The sequence below is a fragment of the Bos grunniens genome, chromosome X (genome assembly GCF_055505025.1).
Source record: "Bos grunniens cultivar Pamir isolate PY7600 chromosome X, Bosgru_T2T1.0, whole genome shotgun sequence".
Lineage (NCBI taxonomy): Eukaryota > Metazoa > Chordata > Mammalia > Artiodactyla > Bovidae > Bos > Bos grunniens.
Window position 1 is genome coordinate 95,813,206 of NC_141194.1, and position 13,565 is coordinate 95,826,770.

Here is a 13,565-nt window from a genome sequence, read left to right on the forward strand (position 1 = left end):
TGTGTTCTATTAATTTTGTACCAATCACTGCTTGATAATAACGGCATATTGATCACATTATTCTCCTGGGATTTCTTTTTACCCAAAGCCTATATACCCTATATTATCCTTTAAGGATCCACTCAGAATGCCACAAAATGCTATAAAGGGTTTAAGATAATCCCAGACCAAAACAACATCTCTTTTCTTTGAAGTGTCACAGCTTGTACCTCTTTTCTTTTGCTGTTTATTGCCTATTTTCAATTACACTTACATTTATTCAAGTTACTCCATGCTTGGAATCATAGAATATTGGACCTAGAAGGGACATAAGTTACCCCCTCACCCAAATCTCCTCATTTTACATAAGGGCCAAGAAAAACTGAAGGGCAAAATGGATTGTCAAGAGTCACACAGAGCTTTAAAAACAACTCAGATCTCTCAACTCTGAATTTATTTTCCCACTATACTATTTGTCTCCAATTTCCAATTTTTATCTTACTTCTGCCTTAACTAGGATCAATCAACAAGTCTTATCATCTTTACACAGCTTTCATTTCCTTTCAAATTCTACTCACAACAGTATATTCCATGGCATAATAACCATAGACCAGCAACTACTAGTTTTTAATCTATAATTTTGTCTTCTCATCACAAATCTCTTCCCAGTCCAAGTCACAGTATCATTTGCTGCCAAATTAACTTTCTGAAAACATCAGTTGTCATTCTACTACTCAAAACAATATTCAGGACTCTATTTTTCACATAACTACCTGGATTGGGGAGTTCTTCACAAATTAGACTTGCTTTGCTGCTGATTAAAAATACTGAAGAAATAACTTAGGTAAATTGGAAGTGGTCAAACAGGAGATGCCAAGAGTGAACATTGACATTTTAGGAATCAGTGAACTAAAATGGACTGGAATGGGTGAATTTAACTCAGATGACCATTATATCTACTACTGTGGGCAAGAATCCCTTAGAAGAAATGGAGTAGACATCATAGTCAACAAAAGTCATAGTACTGCATACAGTACTTGGATGCAATCTCAAAAAGGACAGAAAGATCTCTGTTCATTTCCAAGGGAAACCATTCAATATCACTTTAATCCAAGTCTATGCCCCAACTAGTAATGCTTGAAGAAGCTGAAGTTGACCTACAAGACCTTCTAGAACTAACACCCAAAAAAAGATGTCCTTTTCATTATAGGAGACTGGAATGCAAAAGCAAGGAGTCAAGAAATACCTGGAGTAAAAGGCAAATTTGGCCTTGGAGTACAGAATGAAGCAGGGTAAAGGCTAATAGAATTTTGCAAAGAGAATGCACTGGTCATAGCAAACACCCTCTTCCAACAACACAAGAGAAGATTCTACACATCAGCCTCACCAGATGGTCAATACCGAAATCAGATTGATTATATTCTTTGTAGCCAAAGATGGAGAAGCTCTATACAGTCAGCAAAATCAAGGCCGGGAGCTGACTGTGGCTCAGATCATGAACTCCTTATTGCCAAATTCAGACTTAAATGGAAGAAAGTAGGGAAAACCACTAGACCATTCAGGTATGACCTAAATCAAATCCCTTATGATTATACAGTGGAAGTGAGAAATAGATTCAAGGGATTAGATCTGATAGACAGAGTGCCTGATGAACTATGGATGGAGGTTCATGACATTGTACAGGAGGCAGAGATCAAGACCATCGCCAAGAAAAAGAAACGCAAAAAAGTAAAATAGCTGTCTGAGGAGGCTTTACAAATAGCTGTGAAAAGAAGAGAAGCCAAAAACAAAGGAGAAAAGGAAAGATATGCACATTTGAATGCAGAATTCCAAGGAAGAGCAAGGAGAAATAAGAAAGCCTTCCTCAGTGATCAGTGCAAAGAAATAGAGGAAAACAATAGAATGGGAAAGACTAGAGATCTCTTCAAGAAAATTAGACATACCAAGGGAACATTTCATGCAAAGATGGGCTCAGTAAAGGACAGAAATGGTATGGACATAACAGAAGCAGAAGCTATTAAGAAGAGGTGGCAAGAATACATAGAAGAACTATACAAAAAAGAACTTCACAACCCAGATAATCACGATGGTATGATTACTCACCTAGAGCCAGACATCCTGGAATGTGAAGACAAGTGGGCCTTAGGAAGCATAACTACTAACAAAGCTAATGAAAGTGATGGAATTCCAGTTGAGCTATTTCAAATCTTAAAAGATGATCCTGAGAAAGTTCTGCACTTACTATGTCAGCAAATTTGGAAAACTCAGCAGTGGCAACAGGACTGGAAAATATCAGTTTTCATTCCAATCCATAAGAAAGGCAATGCCAAAGAATGTTCAAATTACTACACAATCGCACTCATGTCAAATGCTAGTACGGACATAACAGTACTTAAACCATGAACTTCCAGATTTTCAAGCTGGATTTAGAAAAGGCAGAGGAACCAGAGATCAAATTGCCAACATTTGCTGGATCATCATAATTGCAAGAGATTTCCAGAAAAATATCTACTTCTGCTTTATTGACTATGCCAAAGCCTTTGATTGTGTGGACCACAAAAAAACTGGATAATTCTTCAAGAGATAGGAATACCAGACCACCTCATCTGCCTCTTGAGAAATTTCTATGCAAGTCAGGAAGCAACTGTTAGAACTAGACATGCAACAACAGACTAGTTCCAAATAGGGAGAGGAATATGTTAAGCCTTTGTATAGTCACCCTACTTATTTAAATTATATGCAGAATCCATAATGAGAAATGCTTGGCTGGATGAAGCATAAGCTGGAATCAAGATTGTCAGGAGAAATATCAATAACCTCAGAGAAGTAGATGACACCACACTTATGGCAGAAAGCAAAGAACTAAAGAGCCTCTTGATGAAAGTGAAAGTTCAGTTCAGTCGCTCAGTCCGACTCTTTGCAACCCCATGAACCACAGCACATCAGGCCTCCCTGTCCATCACCAACTCCCGGAGTCTACGCAAACCCATATCCATTGAGTTTGTGATGCTATCCAACCATCTCATCCTTCTTTTCCTCCTGCCCTCAATCTTTCTCAGCTTCAAGGTCTTTACAAATGAATCAGCTCTCCATATCAGGTGGCCAAAGAATTGGACTTTCAGCTTCAATATCAGTCCTTCCAATGAACACCCAGGACTGATCTCCTTTAGGATGGTCTGGTTGCATATCCTTGCAGTCCAAGGGACTCTCAAGAGTCTTCTCCAACACCACAGTTCAAAAGCATCAATTCTTTGGCACTCAGCTTTCTTTATAGTCCAACTCTCATATTCATACTTGACTACAGGAACAACCATAGGCTTGACTAGAAGACCTTTGTTGACAATGTAATATCTGTCCTTTTTAATATGCTGTCTATGTTGGTCATAACTTTCCTTCCAAGGAGTAAGCATCTTTTAATTTCATGGTTGCTATCACCATCTGCAGTGATTTTGGAGCCCCCCAAAATAAAGTCAGCCACTGTTTCCACTGCTTCCCATCTATTTGCCATGAAGTGACAGGATTGGATGTCATGATCATAGTTTTCTGAATTTTGAGCTTTAAGTGAAAGAGGAGAGTGAAAAAGTTGGCTTAAAACTCAATTATGGGGGCTCCAAAATCACTGCAGATGGTGACTGTACCCATGAAATTAAAAGACACTTGCTCCTGGGAAGAAACGTTATGATCTTGTTTTTGTATCCATTCAGCCAGTCTTTGTCTTTTGGTTGGGGCATTCAACCCGTTTACATTTAAGGTAATTACTGATAAGTATGATCCCGTTGTCATTTACTTTATTGTTTTGGGTTCGAGTTTATACACCGTTTTTGTGTTTCCTGTCTAGAGAATATCCTTTAGTATTTGTTGGAGAGCCGGTTTGGTGGTGCTGAATTTTCTCAGCTTTTGCTTGTCTGAGAAGCTTTTGATTTCTCCTTCATATTTGAATGAGATCCTTGCTGGGTACAATAATCTGGGCTATAGGTTATTTTCTTTCATCACTTTAAGTATGCCTTGCCATTCCCTCCTGGCTTGAAGAGTTTCTATTGAAAGATCAGCTGTTATCCTTATGGGAATTCCCTTGTGTGTTATTTGTTGTTTTTCCCTTGCTGCTTTTAATATTTGTTCTTTGTGTTTGATCTTTGTTAATTTGATTAATATTTGTCTTGGGGTGTTTCACCTTGGGTTTATCCTGTTTGGGACTCTCTGGGTTTCATGGGCTTGGGTGATTATTTCCTTCCCAATTTTAGGGAAGTTTTCAACTATTATCTCTTCAAGTATTTTCTCATGGTCTTTCTTTTTGTCTTCTTCTTCTGGGACCCCTATGATTCGAATGTTGTAGCGTTTAATATTGTCCTGGAGGTCTCTGAGATTGTCCTCATTTCTTTTAATTCATTTTTATTTTATCCTCTCTGATTCATTTATTTCTACCATTCTATCTTCTAATTCACTAATCCTATCTTTTGCCTCTGTTATGCTACTATTTGTTGCCTCCAGAATGTTTTTAATTTCATTTGTTGCATTATTCATTTTATATTGACTCTCTTTTATTTCTTCTAGGTCCTTGTTAAACCTTTCTTGCATCTTCTCAGTCTTTGTCTCCAAGCTATTTATCTGTGATTCCATTTTGATTTCAAGATTTTGGATCAATTTCACTATCATTATTCGGAATTCTTTATCAGGTAGATTCCCTATCTCTTCCTCTTTTGTTTGGTTTGGTGGGCATTTATCCTGTTCCTTTATCTGCTGGGTATTCCTCTGTCTCTTCATCTTGTTTAAATTGCTGAGTTTGGGGTGTCCTTTCTGTATTCTGGCAGTTTGTGGAGTTCTCTTTATTGTGGCGTTTCCTCGTTCTGTGTGGGTTTGTACAGGTGGCTTGTCAAGGTTTCTTGGTTAGGGAAGCTTGTGTGGGTGTTCTGGTGGGTGGAGCTGTATTTCTTCTCTCTGGAGTGCAATGAAATGTCCAGTAATGAGTTATAGGATGTCTATGGTTTTGGGATGACTTTGGGAAACAAGACTCCTATATATGTTGTCTACAAGAGACCCACCTCAAAACAGGGGACACATACAGACTGAAAGTGAAGGGCTGGAAAAAGATTTTCCATGCAAATAGGGACCAAAAGAAAGCAGGAGTAGCAATACTCATATCAGATAAAATAGACTTTAAAACAAAGGCTGTAAAAAGAGACAAAGATGGTCACTACATAATGATCAAAGGATCAATCCAAGAAGAAGATATAACAATTATAAATATGTATGCACCCAACACGGGAGCACCGCAATATGTAAGACAAATGCTAACAAGTATGAAAGGAGAAATTAACAATAACACAATAATAGTGGGAGACTTTAATACCCCACTCACACCTACAGATAGATCAACTAAACAGAAAATTAACAAGGAAACACAAACATTAAATGATACAATAGACCAGTTAGACCTAATTGATATCTATAGGACATTTCATCCCAAAACAATGACTTTCACCTTTTTCTCAAGCGCACATGGAACCTTCTCCAGGATAGATCACATCCTGGGCCATAAATCTAGCCTTGGTAAATTCAAAAAAATAGAAATCATTCCAAGCATCTTTTCTGACCACAATGCAGTAAGATTAGATCTCAATTACAGGAGAAAAACTATTAAAAATTCCAACATATGGAGGCTGAATAACACCCTGCTGAATAACCAACAAATCACAGAAGAAATTAAAAAAGAAATCAAAATTTGCATAGAAACTAAGGAAAATGAAAACACAACAACTTAAAACCTGTGGGACACTTTAAAAGCAGTGCTAAGGGGAAAGTTCATAGCAATACAGGCATACCTCAAGAAACAAGAAAAAAGTCAAATAAATAACCTAACCCTACACCTAAAGCAACTAGAAAAGGAAGAAATGAAGAACCCCAGGGTTAGTAGAAGGAAAGAAATCTTAAAAATTAGGGCAGAAATAAATGCAAAAGAAACAAAAGAGACCATAGCAAAAAGCAACAAAGCCAAAAGCGGGTTCTTTGAAAGGATAAATAAAATTGACAAACCATTAGCCAGACTCATCAAGAAACAAAGGGAGAAAAATCAAATCAATAAAATTAGAAATGAAAATGGAGAGATCACAACAGACAACACAGAGATACAAAGGATCATAAGAGACTACTATCAACAATTATATGCCAATAAAATGGACAACCGGGAAGAAATGGACAAATTCTTAGAAAAGTACAACTTTCCAAAACTGGACCAGGAAGAAATAGAAAATCTTAACAGACCCATCACAAGCATGGAAATTGAAACTGTAATCAAAAATCTTCCAGCAAACAAAAGCCCAGGTCCAGACGGCTTCACAGCTGAATTCTACCAAAAATTTAGAGAAGAGCTAACACCTATCCTGCTCACTCTTCCAGAAAATTGCAGAGGAAGGCAAACTTCCAAACTCATTCTATGAGGCCACCATCACCCTAATACCAAAACCTGACAAAGATCCCACAAAAAAAGAAAACAACAGGCCAATATCACTGATGAACATAGATGCAAAAATCCTTAACAAAATTCTAGCAATCAGAATCCAACAACACATTAAAAAGATCATACACCATGACCAAGTGGGCTTTATCTCAGGGATGCAAGGATTCTTCAATATCCGCAAATCAATCAATGTTATACACCACATTAACAAATTGAAAAATAAAAACCATATGATTATCTCAATAGATGCAGAGAAAGCCTTTGACAAAATTCAACATCCATTTATGATAAGAACTCTCCAGAAAGCAGGAATAGAAGGAACATACCTCAACATAATAAAAGCTATATATGACAAACCCACAGCAAACATTATCCTCAATGGTGAAAAATTGAAAGCATTTCCTCTAAAGTCAGGAAAAAGACAAGGGTGCCCACTTTCACCATTACTATTCAACATAGTTTTGGAAGTTCTGGCCACAGCAATCAGAGCAGAAAAAGAAATAAAAGGAATCCAAATTGGAAAAGAAGAAGTAAAACTCTCACTGTTTGCAGATGACATGATCCTCTACATAGAAAACCCTAAAGACTCCACCAGAAAAGTACTAGAACTAATCAATGATTATAGTAAAGTTGCAGGATATAAAATCAACACACAGAAATCCCTTGCATTCCTATACACTAATAATGAGAAAACTGAAAGAGAAATTAAGGAAACAATTCCATTCACCATTGCAACGAAAAGAATAAAATACTTGGGAATATATCTACCTAAAGAAACTAAAGACCTATATATAGAAAACTATAAAACACTGGTGAAAGGAATCAAAGAGGACACTAATAGATGGAGAAATATACCATGTTCATGGATTGGAAGAATCAATATAGTGAAAATGAGTATACTACCCAAAGCAATTTATAGATTCAATGCAATCCCCATCAAGCTACCAACGGTATTCTTCACAGAGCTAGAACAAATAATTTCACAATTTGTATGAAAATACAAAAAACCTCGAATAGCCAAAGCTATCTTGAGAAAGAATGGAACTGGAGGAATCAACCTACCTGACTTCAGGCTCTATTACAAAGCACAGTTATCAAGACAGTATGGTACTGGCACAAAGACAGAAATATTGATCAGTGGAACAACATAGAAAGCCCAGAGATAAATCCACACACATATGGACACCTTATCTTTGACAAAGGAGGCAAGAATATACAATGGATTAAAGACAATCTCTTTAACAAGTGGTGCTGGGAAAACTGGTCAACCACTTGTAAAAGAATGAAACTAGAACACTTTCTAACACCATACACAAAAATAAACTCAAAATGGATTAAAGATCTCAACATAAGACCAGAAACTATAATACTCCTAGAGGAGAACATAGGCAAAACACTGACATACATCAATGCAGGATCCTCTATGACCCACCTCCCAGAATATTGGAAATAAAAGCAAAAATATACAAATGGGACCTAATTAAACTTAAAAGCTTCTGCACAACAAAGGAAACTATTAGCAAGGTGAAAAGACAGCCTTCAGAATGGGAGAAAATAATAGCAAATGAAGCAACCGACAAACAACTAATCTCAAAAATATACAAGCAACTCCTACAGCTCAACTCCAGAAAAATAAATGGCCCAATCAAAAAATGGGCCAAAGAACTAAATAGACATTTCTCCAAAGAAGACATACAGATGGCTAACAAACACATGAAAAGATGCTCAACATCACTCATTATCAGAGAAATGCAAATCAAAACCACTATGAGGTACCATTTCTCGCTAGTCAGAATGGCTGCAATCCATAAGTCTACAAGCAATAAATGCTGGAGAGGGTGTGGAGAAAAGGGAACCCTCTTACACTGTTGGTGGGAATGCAAACTAGTACAGCCACTATGGAGAACAGTGTGGAGATTCCTTAAAAAACTGGAAATAGAACTGCCTTATGATCCAGCAATCCCACTGCTGGGCATACACACTGAAGAAACCAGAAGGGAAAGAGACACGTGTACCCCAATGTTCATCACAGCACTGTGTATAATAGCCAGGACATGGAAGCAACCTAGATGCCCATCAGCAAATGAATGGATAAGAAAGCTGTGGTACATATACACAATGGAGTATTACTCAGCCATTAAAAAGAATACATTGGAATCAGTTCTAATGAGATGGATGAAACTGGAACCTATTATACAGAGTGAAGTAAGCCAGAAAGAAAAACACCAATACAGTATACGAACACATATATATGGAATTTAGAAAGATGGTAACAATAACCCTGTGTATGAGACAGCAAAAGAGACACTGATGTATAGATCAGTCTTATGGACTCTGGGAGAGAGAGAGGGTTGGGATATTTGGGAGAATAGCTTTGAAACATGTATAATATCATGTATGAAACGAGTCTCCAGTCCAGGTTCGATGCACGATACTGGATGCTTGGGGCTGGTGCAATGGGACGACCCAGAGGGAGGGTATGGGGAGGGAGGAGGGAGGAGGGTTCAGGATGGGGAACACAGGTATACCTGTGGTGGATTCATTTTGATATTTGGCAAAACTAATACAATATTGTAAAGTTTAAAAATTAAATTAAATTAAAAAAAAAAAAAAAAGAAACGTTATGATCAACCTAGACAGCATATTAAAAAGCAGAGACATTACTTTGCCAACAAAGGTCCTTCTAGTCAAAGTTTTGGTTTTTCCAGTAGTCATGTATGGATGTGAGAGTTGGACTATAAAGAAAGCTGAGTGCCAAAGAATTGATGCTTTTGAACTGTGGTGTTGTAGAAGACTCTTGAGAGCCCCTTGGACTACAAGTAGATTCAACCAGTCAATCCTAAAGGAAATCAGTCTTGAATATTCACTGGAAGGACTGATGCTGAAGCTGAAACTCCAATACTTTGGCCACCTGATACAAATAACTGACCCATTGGAAAAGACCCTGATGCTGAGGAAGATTGAAGGCAGGGGGAGAAGGGGAAGACAGAGGATGAGATGGTTGGATGACATCATTGACTCAATGGACATGGGTTTGAGTAAACTCTGGGAGTTCGTGATGGACAGGGAGGCCTGCTGTGCTTCTGTCCATAGCATCACAAAGAGTTGGACACGACTGAGTGACTGAACTTAACTGAACTTAGGTAAGTGAGAAACGAAAAATTTCTATTTTTCTCATTTCTTCTCCAGATGATTTCTTTGTCCCAGAGGTATGACTTCATCTCCCTGTCTTTTTTCCTCTTTGATTTCATTTTCTTTATGCATTCCTTCATTTTCATTTATTTAATAACCATTCGTTCTTCTAGACTCAGATTTAATGCCAGTTTATTTATGACGATTTTCCTTACTACCACCCTTCATGGAATTTCCTCTTCCCTTGTTTTCCTAGATATATTATTATTAATAGCATATTTTACTTTGTATTAGTATTGCTCTTCTTTTCATATATTTTACGTCCAAGCAGATTTTAGAAAAAGATCATAACTTGCATATAGTTTGAGTTCAGTATCTGACAATCAATAATGTTTATTGGTCAACAAAATTATATAACCTTTTGGTAAGTAAAAAAAAGTCCTCAAAAGACAGCATGACTCTTGCTTTAACTGATTCAGTAGCATTTCCCATAGCCAGATGTACTTATTTTTTTCCTGATGGCTTCTTAAGACATGATTGTATTAGGTAGCTCTGGTTTATTTCCAATGAAGAAATAATTTTGTTTCCATAGTTTGCTTCCAAAATTATAGTCTTGAAGACCAAATGAAAAGTGTGCTTGAATGATTTCCATATTTCAGCAGGTTGTTGGCATCATGTAGCTCTCAATTTGGTTTTCATAAACTTTGAATATATTGTCCATTCATAAACAAATGATAGAAACAATCAGCTGTTGTAATATATAAAAAGGATGTTGTACAATGAGTAATTATAACCTGATTCACATTTGGCAAGTTGACTTGACTAAAGATTTCATATATAACATCCAACTATAATTAAATGAATAAAATCAGCTCCTAGAAGATTGGTTATATGGCCAAAAGTCTATACAGGTGACTTTCTTCATTGAAAATCACATTGCATAGGAATTAAAATGAATTGACAATATAGGACATGCGTACATGTAAGTCGCTTCAGTCATGTCCAACTCTTTGTGACCCTATGTACTGTAGCCTGCCAGGCTCCTCTGTCGATGGGATTCTCCAGGCAAGAATACTGGAGTGAGTTGCCATGCCCTTCTCCAAGCAGGATATGGTTTAATAGAAATTAAGCTTATGTGTTTTCCAAATGAAATACATAGTGTGGATTTCAGATGCATAATATGGAACTAAATGTTCTTAATTTTTTTAAGGATGTCTGCTAAAATTGTAAATGATGTCTCAGGTCTTATTTTACTTTAGAGATAAATTCTGTGCTACCAACATACGAGTCAGGAATATTGTTAAGCTACTCATTCAAATATGCAACACAAATATCAGAGGGACTCACTGCCGGGGAGCACACATTTTATTTCCATTCCCAGTGTGGACATGCACTTTGACTTTGGAAGATGTCAATTCTAAGCAGTACTCATGGGGCTCCAATTGAACACAAAGCTTTGCACATTTATATAAAGGTAAACGTCTGGGTCAGGATGACAGAATGCCATCTCCCCCTCCCTGCCATTAGACTCAAGATTGATGTCTAGGTTCAAAAGTCATCTGATAGGCCAGTTATGCCAAGGTATTCTCAATAAAGCATTTGGAAACAAAAGAGAAAATAAGGTAGAAATTGAAATGGTTTTCTGCAGGGTATATCCTTGTCATAAATCACAAATTAAAAAAAAAAACTGTAATATAAACTACCATTTTATTAAATGTCACTCAGCATTCGTGATTTCATCAGTCTGGTAGTTTAGAGAGGGTACAAAGTGGCTGATAGTCCAAAAATCAGTCTGCATACCCAGAGCAGTACAGTGTTGAAAAAATGGAAAACCATGGAAGGTAAAAATACAGAAAGAAAATAAATTCACTTACAGAAAGCAGGCAACTCTACCACTTTGATCACTCTGAAATTATTACTGAAATTCCAATAAATTACATTTTTCACACAGGTAGCCTAAGATTGGAGAAGGCAATGGCCACCCACTCCAGTACTCTTGCCTGGAAAATCCACGGATGGAGGGGCCTGGTAAGCTGCAGTCCATGGGGTGGCTAAGAGTCAGACATGACTGAGCAACTTCACTTTCACTTTTCACTTTCATGCATTAGAGAAGGAAATGGCAACCCACTCCAGTGTTCTTGCCTGGAGAATCCCAGGGATGGGGGAGCCTGGAGGCTGCCGTCTATGGGGTCGCACAGAGTCAGACACAACTGAAGTGACTTAGCAGCAGCAGCAGTAGCCTAAGATTATTTGTGTACTTTTCTATTTAACTTTATATGTGTGTGTGAGTGTCTGTATCTTTCCCTCTGTGTATATATGTGTGTCCATACACACAGAGAAAGGAAGACATATACACAACTAAATCAAACAAAATTCTATTGTAATATATGTAATTGATAAATATGGGAAACAAATCAATAAAATGAATTAATATAGAAACTACAATTTACCATGGCACATTTACAAAATGCTGGATCTGGGGAAAGGTCTTGAGAACTGATTACACTGAATACTAAAGAAACAAACACAGACACACACATTCCCAGCTGTATATGTAGATTGGAAGAATGGATTTATCTTTAAGATTCAGGAAAGAGAACTTGCTGTAAAATTTTGTGACACCCCTTCCAGTTGGGTCCTATCAAAATCTGTCCATATCTGTAATTTACCACTTATTCTTCAGCATTAAATTCACCTTTTCCATGATGTTTTCTGCTTCTAGGGACTTTCGAGGGCAGGCTTCACATTATTTATCTTCTATCTTTATTGCCCACCAATAAATGCTAAATGAAAATAGAAAAAAAAAAACTCAAAGTATATAGATAATTTCTTGTAAAATCTATATATGTGTGACTTTAAAATGGTAGTTCAAAGCAAAGTCTAAAAGTCAGTTTGTAGATTTGTTTTTCTTGTTTGTCATGTCCAAATATCCAACTACTTATATATCTGTCAATAATGGAATAAAGACTACCATTTTGTCTTAAGCAAAAGTCAAGCAAAATATTTAAAGAATGTTTTTCAGATATCGGATAATAGTTTAGAATAGTTATTTTCGAAAGAAAGGGGAAAATGGGGTAAACCCTATTGATTGCCCTGGCTCGGTGTCTGAGGAGTGCCCAGGCTGTAGCACAGGGAAGGGGGACCCAAAGAGAGCCTGGAAATTTCTCCGAGTTGAGACAAACTCTAGCATTCAGAAAAATCGAGGCAAATAGAGTTCATAGGGCTGAGTACCATAGAGGAGAGAGCTGCCCAGTAAAATAAAGTTCTGAATCATGGGGCAGGGTGGGAGGGGGCGGGAAACCAAAAAGAGCAAGCAGAAAAATCCTGGAGCTCACATAGCGCTGGCATAGTCACGTTCAATTAAGCCAAAGTGGCAAGATCTAAAATCTTGGGAATCAAATGGAGCACTCAGAAGGGTATTTGCATCAGTTAGTGGAGCCAAATCAGTCCTAAGCTGAAGGCTACCTAGATCTGCTTAACAAAACATAAAACTAAGACAGAAAAGGAAACTATTTTCAAGTAACTTATTTGCATCACAGGACAAATTTCTAAGTTTATCTAAAGGATCCCATAATATCTAGTGCCAATGATGTAAATTTTCCAATGTCTGGTGGAAAGAAGAAAAGAAAGTGAAATTGCTCAGTCATGTCTGACTCTTTGCAACCCCACGGACTGTAGCCTACTAGGCTCCTCCATCCATGGGATTCTCCAGTCAAGAATACTGGAGTGGGTTGCCTTTTCCCTCTACCATGTCCTTATTCCCAACCCAAGAATCAAACTCAAGTCTCCCACACTGCAGACAGATTCTTTATCGACTGAGCTATGAGGGAAGCCCATTTCAGGAACTGTAGTAATATCAAATCTTGTTTTAAACACATAAATGTCTATTTTACTTATCCATTCTAAATAAGCATTCAAAGAGTTTTTTTTTTTAATTTCATTTGCAGTAACTCCTTTTATTAAAAGACAAAGAAAATTTACCTCACTGAAATAATAGCTA